The 12,676-nt window shown below is 42.8% G+C and overlaps 1 long non-coding RNA gene across 1 annotated transcript in view; it reads right to left on the minus strand.

The window, feature by feature from the left end:
* Positions 1-2,929, minus strand: part of LOC311238996 — a 34,560-nt gene extending 31,631 nt beyond the window's left edge. Inside the window, exon 1 of the long non-coding RNA XR_014620406.1 lies at positions 2,786-2,929. This is a non-coding gene — a long non-coding RNA (uncharacterized lncRNA). The remainder of the gene's footprint in view (positions 1-2,785) is intronic.
* Between the last annotated feature and the right edge of the window lie 9,747 nt (positions 2,930-12,676).

The raw sequence follows: 12,676 nt of genomic DNA on the forward strand, positions 1-12,676 counted from the left end.
TAGAACGGCTAGGCTGCCTGCTTACCTGCAATAGTGTTGTCATCGTCCTGGACGCGTAGATAGACTTGTTAAATCATAATATCTGGTCCTCAGTAAATGTCCCGCCGCCCGCCAGCAGCTGGTTTTGGATTAGCTTATGCTGCGTTGCATTAGCCTTTAGCTGCTCAGCGTCGTCGCATTTTAATACACCATCGTAGAGGTGGTGATGTTTCAGGTGATTTATTATGTTGGATGAGTTATAGCTTGTTGCCCCTTTCCCTCCTCGTGGAACTTCTGCATTTGTTACAAATAGCAAGCAAACTTTGAAACTTTGAAAAAGTCCGACGACGCCATCTTTTTTTTTACTATCTTGCCTCAGCTCAGTCAGTCTGAATGTCACCTGACTACTAGGGATGCACGATATTGATTTTTTGACACCGATAACTTTATGCTCCTCAGGCTTTTTTTTTTTAGTATTTATAAGCTCCGACGTCATCGGTACTGCTATCGGTACTCGAGAAATTATGGTCAGAAACAAGGAGCGGCTCCAAAAAGTTATATGCAGGCTGCATGATTTTGGGGAATAATCTAATTGCGATTTTTCTGACAGATATTGCGATTGAGATTAAATTTGCGATTATAATAATTATTTTTTTAAGCAGACCCACAAAGGATTATTGTAAAATGCGGCTTGCATCTGGCCTACGCGGTGGGTCTGTTCGGGACACCGAGCCTGAAAATGTTTATTTTTACCTGGGAATGGATACCGGTACCCAACAGTAGTACGGTACCTTTTTTTCTGTACTTTACTCTCCCCCTCTGAAGTCTAAATTTCACAACACACAATCTAAAACCCCTTACCTCCCTCTCCCAAACCGTTCCTACAACAATAACAACAACTTTTAAAGGAGATCCTGTATTTGGGACTTCCTGGTTAAAACTAAGGTTTGTTTTTTGTGCGATTTGCTAATTGCATCATTTCAAGTCGCGTTTTCGATTTAAAATCGATTAATCGTTCAGCCCTAGCAGCTATCTGACTGACCTTGTTGCACAGGATGTAGATCAGAGATTGTCTACTCTGTTGGCTCCCACTGCACCAACTTGTCAACCCAGCAACCAATGCAGAACTACAGCATTGACCAGTCTGAGGCTGACACCATCTTCTTCTCTGCGTACACAGTTCTATGTGAGTCAGGCTACAGTGGCCCTGTTGTCATTTATGCAGCAGACACCGATGCCTATGTCGCGGCAGCGGTCATCTCGCAACAGCTGCCCGGTATGCTCTGTATCAGGAGAAAGTCTTCTGCCATGGTCTGGTTATGAGGAGATGGCTGACTGTATTGTGCAGAGTGTATTACAGGCTGTGATGCCAACTCAGGCTTCTATGGCAGGGTAAGTTGTCGATGTATTGACATGGTGGCGAAGAGCCCTGTGGCACGACGGCTGCTCTCGCGGTGGGGAGATCTGCTGGAATCTGCTCATTCAGAATCTAGTGAGGCAGAATGCTGATTCGGACTGATCATGAGTCATGACATGTTTAAAGTAGTTCCATTCTTATTTCTTAACCTGTTCAAGTTACAACTATTAAAGAGAGTGTATTTTGAAGTATAATTACTATTAGTTATCTTGTCATACTGTACATTCATCAATTATTTTACTGAGATCTTTATGAAGGTAGTTTGTACAGCAGTACCATGGTAAAATCGGTTTAGACATTAAAAGTAAAAATGTTGCTCTACTACTGGGTCGCAGCCATCTTGGATTTCTGGGTCAATTATGTCATAGCGTAAAAAGCATCATGGTCGACTTACAGTCTTACACAGACACGTGTATCTTACATGATTCTATGTGCTCTGGTTCAAAAGTAAATATTTCAAGATGGCGGCCGGCGGCAGGCATTTTGGATTGGGCCATCTGACAAAATGCCGGGATTTTTGGGAGGGACACGCATAGATATCTATAGAACACTAGATAGCTTAAGGCGGAGTCACCAGCGTCACTGAACCGCCGCCATCTTGGGAGGGTCAGCCTTGAGTGAGAGTGAGTGAGCTGCACAGACAAAAATACTCATAACTCGCTGAAATATTGACGGATTTACAAACGGGTTGGTTTGCTATAAACAAAGATGTAGTTATGATACTGCATACTTATAAAAAAAATTAAAGTTTTTTTTTTTTTTTTTACAAACTGCTTGAATCATAGCCACGTTAATAATGCTTGTAATAAACCAAACCGTTTGTAAATCCGTCAATATTTCAGCGAGTTATGAGTATTTTTGTCTGTGCAGCTCACTCACTCTCACTCAAGGCTGACCCTCTCAAGATGGCGGCGGTTCAGTGATGTCGCTCTCCATTGGCCGGCAGCGCGGGCAAGCTATCTTGTGTTCTATATATATCTATTGGGACACGGGGGCTAAATCTTTTATAAAAAGGTCCATAGAAGTAAAATCAATCATCAAAACATCTTAGCCAGAGAATGGTCACGGAATTGAAGTTCTTGACCCAACTACTATTCTCCTTTACGACCAATTCATTGACAACGTCAACAAGATGGCGCCGCACTGTCTCGCCGCCATGTGGGCTCCGTCGAAATTGTGCTCGATTTTGTTCATTTTTACTTTTTTTTTTTACTGTATGAAGCACAATCTCAGGGGGGCCATGCGTAACCAAGCATTTCACTATAATGTACTTGTACCTTATATGTGACAAATACAAAATAAAACGTGAAACTACAGCTATCGATAGAGCTAACGTCCGGTATCAGGAGCGACAAGAGAGGGAAACAATGTAAACATAACTGTACTTACAGATGTTGGTGTCCACAGTCTGATGTCTGTTTTCTCGGGAAGAACGTTTTGATCCAGATGTGAAGTCTTGGTCCAGTAGAGTTTTGCTACAGCTAATCTTTAGACTATAAAAACAAAGCGTTTGTGGAGTAATCCAGGAAGACGCGCCGCTGTAGATACTAGTGACGACCGAGCAGCGCTGCGTGATTTCTTTCCGTAGCCGCAGTTTGAGAAGACGCTCTCTGATTGGCTAGCCCGCGTACAGCGAAGACACTCTCTGATTGGTTTAGCTCCGAAGGGTCTCTTCCGCCTTGTACCCACTTCGAAATAGGGCCAAAGCATAACCACTTCGAAGGAGAGAATACAATATATTATATATATATATAATATATTGTACATATACAATATGATAATGCACCTGGGTTTAGTTTAGTTTATTCTCTTCGGATCAAATAACAAACTCAGGCTTCTCAGTTACAGTGGGTGACAATATTGTCACAAGGAAAGATGAAATTACATACCTAGGTTCCATCCTAGAGGCTAATCTTTACTGTGACAAAAAGGCATCCAAGGTAATAAAAAAAAGTCAACCAACAAACTAGATTCTTGTACCGGATGTCCTCTCTGGTAAACAAGAATACCCTGAAGACTCTGGCAGGAGCACTCATTCAAGGGTACTACGACTATGCTTGCACCTCATGGTACCAAAGCACCTCAAAGGCGCTAAAAACAAGATTACATCTCAAAACAAACTGGTCACTCTGTTTTGAATTTGATGCAAATTTGCAATGCATGAGGGTCATCCTTTTGTGTTAAATGGCTGCATAAAGCAAGCATTTGTTGACTCTCAAGTTGATAAGAGTATTAAAACTTGAAAAAGATCTGTTTAAGGTAGATTTAGAAGGGGGAAAAAATGCGATTAATTTGCGATTAATCGCGAGTTAACTATGGACAATCATGCGATTAATCAGATTCAATATTTGAATCGATTGACAGCACTAACCCTCGTGTTTCTCTTCTCCCCGGCTCAGATTCCTCACACAAGACAACCGGGAACGGACCGCCACAGCACCTTTGATTGATTGATTGAAAAGTTTATTAACAGATTGCAGAATGGGTACAGTAGCTCAATACATACAATTGTTAAGGGGATGCAGACCAGAGAAAGACTTTCGTCTTGTTTACATCAGGGTCCCCCATTTTCAATTCATCATAACATATATGACATACATGACATACAGATAGACCGTACTGCTACATCTATACATTTATGACATATCAGATTTGCAAATACAGTACTGTTTGTGATACAAAAGTGTCCAGAAAAAGGGTGTATATACATTCGGCGTAGAAACTGTACATTGGAGGAGGTTGGGTGGGTGGGGTGGGGTTGGGTGGGTTGGGTGAGGGCTGTACATTGGAGGTGGGGGGGGGGGGGGGGGTTGGGTAGGGGGGGGGTTGGGTAGGGGACACGCACACATTTTACACTGTACATTGGAATACTGACAAAGCCTTACTTGGTCATTTACTGTACAACTAGGTTAGGACATTTGTAGGGGCCAGTTTCGAATTGCAGTCTCACGTAGGTGTTTTTTGAGAGTGTTTTTGAAAGTGGGTAGTGATTCACATTCCTTTACAGCTTTAGGTAGGGCGTTCCACATTGATGTGGCATAATTGCGAAACGTGTTTAGTCCCTTGTTTGAGCCGACCTACTGAGAGCCTAGTAGATTCACTGGAAAACATTTGTGACCAGGAGGACATTTTGTATGGCTCATCCAAGCCCCAAAATGGCCTGTGGTTGTTTTCCACACGCAGGGGGGAGGTGGAACTGTGACCTGTGGGGGGAATGTAGTGAAAAGAGTGGGAGGGGGACATTTGTAGACTGTGGTTGGTTGTGGTAGTCTGTTGTGTTGTTGATGAACGTTGACTATCTAGAGGCCAGACCGCTGGACTGGTGGTAGCTACTGTTGTTTTGGTTGTAGAGACTCGATCCACGTATAGTATGGACTCCATCGCCCCACCAGCCCACTCATCGTCATCTTACATTCTACATCCACACACACACACACACAGGCAAACAGATAACACACACACGTGTAGAGGCACACACAAATGCACGCGTGTTGTGCACACGTGCACTCGACAAATACACAACATGCGCCTTCTCTCCACAACCCCACACCCCTTTCTAGAAAACGGTGACCTTAAAAGCTTGAGGTGGGTTCAACTGAACAAAATATGAAACGTGTGCTCGCTCTCTCTCTCTCTCCGGGTGCATTCTGATTACAATACGTACGGTAAATTTTTCCTAGGTTTATCGTTGTACTTCGAACTATCGGAAGAGGTCTTGTATGATGGACTGTAATGTGAAGAAGAAAAAAGAAAAAAAGAAAGGAAACGTTTAGGATCACATGTCGGCTGTTGTGGAGGGGGGGGGCATCCACGGGGGGCGGGGACGCTCTCTCATTGTCGGTACACAGTGTGAGAAGAGCATTTATGCAGGTGAACACCAGAAAAGCTGCTGGCCCAGACGGAATAACAGGACGCATACTTAAGTCCTGCGCTAACCAGCTAGCCCCTGTGTTCACCGCCATATTTAATCGATCCCTGGCGGAGTCAGTGGTCCCCGCCTGCTTCAAGATGTCTACCATCATCCCTGTACCAAAGAAAACCTCCCCAACATGTCTCAATGACTACAGACCGGTGGCACTCACCTCTGTGGTCATGAAATTGGACATTTGACATTTCATGACCACAGAGGTGAGTGCCACCGGTCTGTAGTCATTGACTCAAACATTATCATTATCATGTACTCAAAAATTATCTTGATTTATGGTCTGATGTCGGCTAATACCGGTAACTGTCCCATCCCAAATTCTCTCTCTCTCTTAACTATAACTACGATTTTATTCTGGTGGGTTGCCAGGTTATTATATTCTAAGGAAAGTACACGGTAACCCATCAATTGACCTATCTCAAACCTGCCCTCTTTGCTTGATCCTCCAATCGCAGCCGTTGCTTGTCAGAGCAAAGCAACAGTTGTGATTGGAGGATCAAGGAAAGAGGGTGGGGTTTAAGATAGGTCCATTCAATCAAGAAGGAGCTCATTCTCTTCTCCACGTTCCTCACTTTAGATGAGCTGATTAGGCAAGTCACCATCAACTGTGCTGAGAGGGGCTTGCTGCTGCACAAGGTGAGGGATGAGAGCCGCATGACCATCGCTACCTACGAGATGCTGTACGAGAGCAGCAAGGCCTACGGCGATAGGAAGGGCCTGCAGTCGGAGCAGGACAAGTCTGACATGGAGAAGAGGGTAATGTGACCTACCGACTAACATATAACATAGAAATGATAATCATTCATTCATGCACACATCAGTACGAGAAACACAGCAACACACCCTGTAGTTAGACATTAAGACCCAGTACAGATGAGAAGGATTACCTGTCATATTAAGACTAGTCAGCAGTGGCGGCTCTACCACTAGGGGCGCTAGGGCGCCGACCCACCTGCTGGCCAGCTGCTGTTAAATCAGAGAAGAAGACAATAAAACTTTTTCGTTTTTGTGTTTTATAGCCCTATAAATAATATAAACATGTTTAAAATTAATAATATTTACTCATTTTAAGTATGTTTGTATTTCCAATGCACAATATAACGTTATTATCTAAATAAAAAAAACATCGTTTTCCAGAGCAGGAAGTGACATCACGTTTTTTTTTTTTTTTTTTTTTTTTGTATTTCTCGGCCCGGGCTATACGCGATAGCGCTCTGAGTGCGCGTCACAGTTTGATCGCTGTCTCCGTCACAGCCAATCAGTGCATACGGCGTTGTGCGTTGAAATATGACTATTATGTTGGAATCCGAGCGCGATTTGAAGCGGTCTAGAAAGCAGCGTGAACTTCCGTGAGAATTTCCATAGCCGCATTTCGCGGAGACGCTCTCTGATTGGCCGACGCCAGTATTTTTTTCCATGGCAGAATTTCACAGAGACGATCTCTGATTGGCCGAATCCAATTTCTAATGTTCCAATTCTAGCTTCTAGCTTGGTTCCTAGGTTGGTCTAGGACTGTTGTTTGTCTTAGAGCGTGCCGTGCCGTGACTGCAAGTTCTTTAGACTGTTAAGCTTAGGCACTCTTTCAAAGTTGGTTAAGGTTAGAGTTTGTCTTAGAGCATGGCGATAGAACGCCAGGTAGTTTGCAGTCTGTTCGAGCGGAAATGGACAAAGGAATGTACTTGTTGAGTGTTGTGCTAACGTCGACGAGCTCAGCTGAGCTAACACTTGGCTAACAAGCTATATGGCGGATTATACACGTTTATCAAGCTCTCCTGCCCTGGACGTTTCAACTAAACAGTGAGTCTCTCTCTCTCTCTCTCTCTCTCTCTCTCTCTCTCTCTTCTCTCTCTCTCTCTCTCTCTCTCTCTCTCTCTCTCTCTCTCTCTCTCTCTCTCTCTCTCTCTCTCTGCTTAACGTTAACGTTTGTAAATAGTTTTTTTTAGGAGCAGTACTGTTAGGCTACTGCTGTGCTGGCCATTCATGAAGCGAGACATTGCTGATTGTTTATTTATTTTATAACACAAGACTATGACTACCAACTGCCTAGCCAGCCGTGTATCAATCTTGGATGCAATAATAATGTTACTTACCACACTGACTATGTCGATGGCTCATTGATTTAACTACTGCAGCTCTCTCGGATTGAAAATACGTGGATTATGGCTTGTTCAATATCGTCTATGTTTGAATGAATGAATGAATGAGAACTTTATTAACAGATTGCAGAATGGGTACAATACAGTACGGCTCAATACACACAATTGTTAAGGGGATGCAGACCAGAGAAAGACGTTTGTCTTGTTTACATCAGGGTCCCAGATTTTCGATTCATATCGATAGTTTAATAGCTAGCCTTGGCTCGTTTAACAATATGCAAAATATGTGTACAGCCCTGTACTCATACTGAAGTTATTCTTGGTATATAATAGGTCTGATTGTGTAACGAATCGATTCCACGTCGCACTGTGTGTGAGAGAGAGAAGGAGAGAGGGAGAGATCTGCCTGTGTTTGGAGACGGGCGAGTTTTGTTTCTAACTTTTCTATTTATATTGTGTTTCAAGTTGTGAATTAGAGTCTAGACTATACTTTATTTGACTGGTTGTGTGTTGTTGTAGTAACAGCTGAGCGACTCGTTCATAAGAGCCGATTCATTGCCGTGAGCGTGAGTCGAATCGCTCACGTCTTGCCATGAGTTTTGCGTGGTACAGTACTGTACTGTACAAAATATTTGGTATAGCGCCCCTAGTGGCGAAGTACCCACCGGCCGCCACTGCTAGTCAGCAATAGTTGGGTTAGATACTAGTCTATATATAAATACTTGTTGGGTTAGATACTAGTCTATATATAAATACTTGTTGGGTTAGGCTAAATTGCACCCGGCATAGTTGGTAAATTTGCTATCACTGTGTGCACAATTTAAAACAATCCAAATTCGAAACACACACACACAAGGCACCCAAGAAAGTTCAGTTAGGTGTCCAGCAGAGGGCTCCATTTCTCTTCAGATAAATTCACTGTAAAACCAAAGTAGCCGTCCAACTCCACCACTCTTTTACACAGGTGACCTGCGTTCATTTTTTCCCTAGCCGCATTTCTCGGAGACACTCTCTGATTGGCCGACGCCCGTTTCTACACTGGTTAAGCTTAGGCACTCTTTCGAAGTTGGTTACGGTTAGAGTTTGTCTTAGAGCGTGACGGCAAGTTCTTTCGACGGTTAAGCTTAGGCACTCTTTCGAAGTTGGTTAAGGTTAGAGTTTGTCTTAGAGCATGGCGATAGAACGCCAGGTAGTTTGCAGGCTGTTTGACGCGGAAATAGGCAAAGACACAGCTCGTCACGCGATTGGGCAAACATGTCAGTGGCCAATCAGAGAGCGTCAGTCAGTGGCCAATCAGAGAGCGTCTCCGAGAAATGCGGCTAGGAAAAAAAATAACGCAGGTGACCTTGTCTGAAAGAAAAGTGCTACCAAAAGTAATGTTGACAAAGACGTATGTTTATTATTAATCCTCCATGTTTAGATTAGTGATCTGGAGGACAAGAACCTGGCGCTGGAGAGGCAGCTGAATGAGCAGAACTATGACGCAACAGAGGAGGAGAGGAGAGGGGCAGAGGAGAGGAAGCGTCAGGAAAAGGTGGAAAACCTGAAGAACACCCTCATTGAGCTGAAGGTGAGGAGGAGCACAAGCACTCTCACATGATAAACCTTGACGGAATAGCACTTAAAGTTCCTCCATTCAAGATGATACTTGACAAAGAGTTAAACGGCATTTACTTTAGGGATGTTCTTAAAAGTATTAAAAGTAAATGGCTGTATTTATATAGCGCTTTATAAAAGAAAAAGTAGTAGTTCAAGTTTTCAAGTTTTGTTTTATTTGTCACATGGTACATCATGTACATTACAGTGAACTGCTTGGTTCTGTATGAGCCCCCTGATCATGTGCTTCATACAGTCAAACAAATGTAAAAAGAATAAAGACCAAACACTAAAATATACAAACTAAAGTGCAAAATGAAAACAATGAGGTACAGAATGCAAACTTTTTAAAATGCAAAAATGTACAGAGGGTTTGATTTCAGTGCTTGGGAGTGTTCATTCCTCAAAGTATCTAGACAACTCTACACAAGTATTTAGCTACTGGTCCATTCCTGCTAGCTCTGGTTACTCGGTCGACAGCAAGCGGATGCGAGGTATAATAAATGTTGACACTACTCTCTAGACTCTATAATGACTAGAGCAAACACACCACACCGGTTTTTTTATGCATTCTGGAGGTGCTGTGAGTTGTGTGTGGAGACCACATTTACGGTGGCGAGTTTCGAAATGCATGCCTCCCATAGGTGCTCTTTGAGAGTGGTTTTGAATGTGGGTAGTGATTCACATTCCTTTACAGCTGTGGGTATTCACTGACCTTTGGGAAGTATTTCGACATGTACATGGGTACCTGAGTGGTGTAGTGTAGACCAGGCCCATTGCAAGTTGCTGTACTCTGTCGTCTACTCTAAGCCATCCTAGGTTGTCAAAGTGGGCAGGGGTGAGGTGGGTTCTAGGAGTAAGGTCAAGTAGTAGTCTGATCAGTTTGTTTTGTGATGTTTGTAATCTTGTTTTTAGTGCCTTTGAGGTGCTTTGGTACCATGAGGTGCAAGCATAGTCGTAGTACCCTTGAATGAGTGCTCCTGCCAGAGTCTTCAGGGTATTCCTGTTTACCAGAGAGGAGATCCGGTACAACAATCTAGTTCATTGGTTGACTTTTTTGATTACATTGGATGCCATTTTGTCACAGGAAAGATTTGCCTGTAGGATGGAACCCAGGTATGTAATTTCATCTTTCCTTGTGACAATATTGTCACCTACTGTAACTGAGAAGCCGTTGGCCTTGCTGAGTTTGTTATTTGATCTGAAGAGAATGGACTCTGTTTTACCCACGTGTAATGATAGTTTGTTATCAGCGAGCCAGGTGCAGATTCTGCCGATTTCCGAGCTGAGGGTTTTTTCAACCTGTAACTTGTTCTTGTCAGAGACCAGCAGGGCTGAGTCGTCTGCAAACAAGAGCAAGTTGCAGTACTTGAGTAATAGTACTTAGTTACTTCTCCCCCCTGTAATGTGAGGCTCAAATGGTCATCTGTCCTCTGAACCTTGCATTGCTGTACAAAAAACAACCAAGAGTTCACATAACGTTATTCCTATGTCCCTGTGTGAACAATAACAAAATAAAAATAACTGAAACCTACTGGGCCATGTCCCCGGGATGGAATGGGGCCAGGCAGGATACAGATTTCTTTGTTGTTATCAGACACTCGAGATCTGATGTCAGTTTGACAGATTGTCTTGCCATGACGCAATAAGCTCCAACATGAATAATAATAGTGTGGACAGAGCCTGCTCTAAAAGCATCTATAACTTAAAAACCGGAAAAACAAAAAAGTAATGCCAACGTAGTGGTTCAGGAGGTAGTGACAGGTAGAGCGGTCGTCTGGTAGTCAGAAGGTTCCTGGTTTGATTGCCGCTCCTCCCGGGCAGCGTGTCGATGTGTCCTTGAACAAGACACTTAACCCCAAATTGCTCCCGATGTGCAAGTCGGGCACCTTGCATGGTTGCCTCCACCATCGGTGTGTGAATGTGTGAGTGAATGGGTGAACGTCAGGAACAAAAAATTGTAAAGCACTTTGGATACAAGTGCTATATAAAACACACCATTTATATAAAATGCACCATTTATTCATCCCGCTCAAGAAAATCTACATAAATGGAGGACATTTGACTAATAAGTACTTCCCTTACATCCTCGTAGACAGGACAGTAAAACAAAAGTTTAACCTCATTCTCAATTTCACCTAGACACCAAACAAAGTCTGTCCTCCTCTGAAGTGGCATTAAACCTGCCGCTCTAGGGCTGATCGCATCTGTGCACATAGGGATCTTTGTCTTCTGTTTAAATTATACTTCACATAAGGTTCTGTACTGTAACTATTATGAGACAGTAAGTTTGTAATTTTTGTTTACACCATATATCAACAGACCATTTTTCTTTATACATGAGAAACATTTGACTTCTGAGTATCACACAATAGTAGTTTCTGGAAAATGAATGCCAAATCGCTGCCATAAAATAAGGATTCCAACTCATTAGCTGAAGGATGACGATGCAAAATGTCCCCTATTAGGACATAGGACATGAGGTGGTAATTCTCCGACAATGGCCTTAAAGATAAACAGATACCAATGATTATTGAGTATTGGATTATGCTTATTCTGAATTGACCCTTTCATTGGCCTTGAGGAAAACGAGGTTTCATGTATCTAGCAGTGGGCGTAGCGGTTTCCTGCTTACAGACTTCTGTAAGACCTTCTTCCATTTGTCTTCCTCTTCTTCAGGACAATCTGTTGAGTATCCTCAAGTGACTTCAACACCAACGGTGTCATCAAATAGTGTGCTAGTTGTATGCTCCCATTGCACCCTCAAACACCCCAGACAACTATTTCCATGCCACCTGGCTCTGCCCACCTGTTCAAGACTTCTGGAATTCCGTCATCAATACACTATCCCGGGTCATGAGCTGCAGCATTCTTCTCTCCCCCTCCCTCTGTCTACTTGGGGATACTACTGCTATCAATTTATTAGTCCAGAACACCAAACCCCTGCTCGTTTCCCTAGCTGTTGCCAAGAAAACGATCCTCTTAAACTGGAAGACAAGAATAAATGTGTATTCGTTGTTGTCCTTCATTGTCCTTAGTTGTAATTTGTTTGTCAATGTCTATAGTCGGAGTTCCCCCCCTCCGAGAGGGCAATGAAATGTCACTATTTTCTTATTAATAAAGTTGTCCCCCGAAGAGGGGGGGTGGATGGAGTACCCTCAAAAAAGGGCAGGGAAAAAAAGCAAAAAATAAATAAATAAATAAAACCCACCTGTTCAAACTTGCATATTCACTATAACCTCCGTCACTGCCCTATACCCCCTGCTGTTCACTGTTTTTTTTTTATACTTCCTGTTTGTCTTATTTTTTTCTTAACCTTGTCTTTTAACTGCCTTGCATACTGGGCATACTGTACCCTGTGTGCCACTGTTTTATATTTCATACGTATACATTGTTTGTCTTGTTTTTAACTCCACTGACACTTTTGCCAAGACCATTGTTTTAATCTTGATTGTTTTGTTTTTATGCCCTGTAAGGTGACCTTGGGTGTTTTGAAAGGCGCCTCCAAATAAAATGTATTATTATTATTATTATTATTATTATTGCTCTGAGTGCATGTGTGAATTGGGATTGAAGAATTGAAGGAGAGGCAATTATAAAGCTCTTTGTGCAGGTAGGAAAGCGCTATATATGTGCAGTCCATTTCCCATTCCCAAAGTACCA

This window comes from Notolepis coatsorum (genome assembly GCF_963971535.1).
Source record: "Notolepis coatsorum genome assembly, chromosome: 1".
NCBI classification, from domain to species: domain Eukaryota; kingdom Metazoa; phylum Chordata; class Actinopteri; order Aulopiformes; family Paralepididae; genus Notolepis; species Notolepis coatsorum.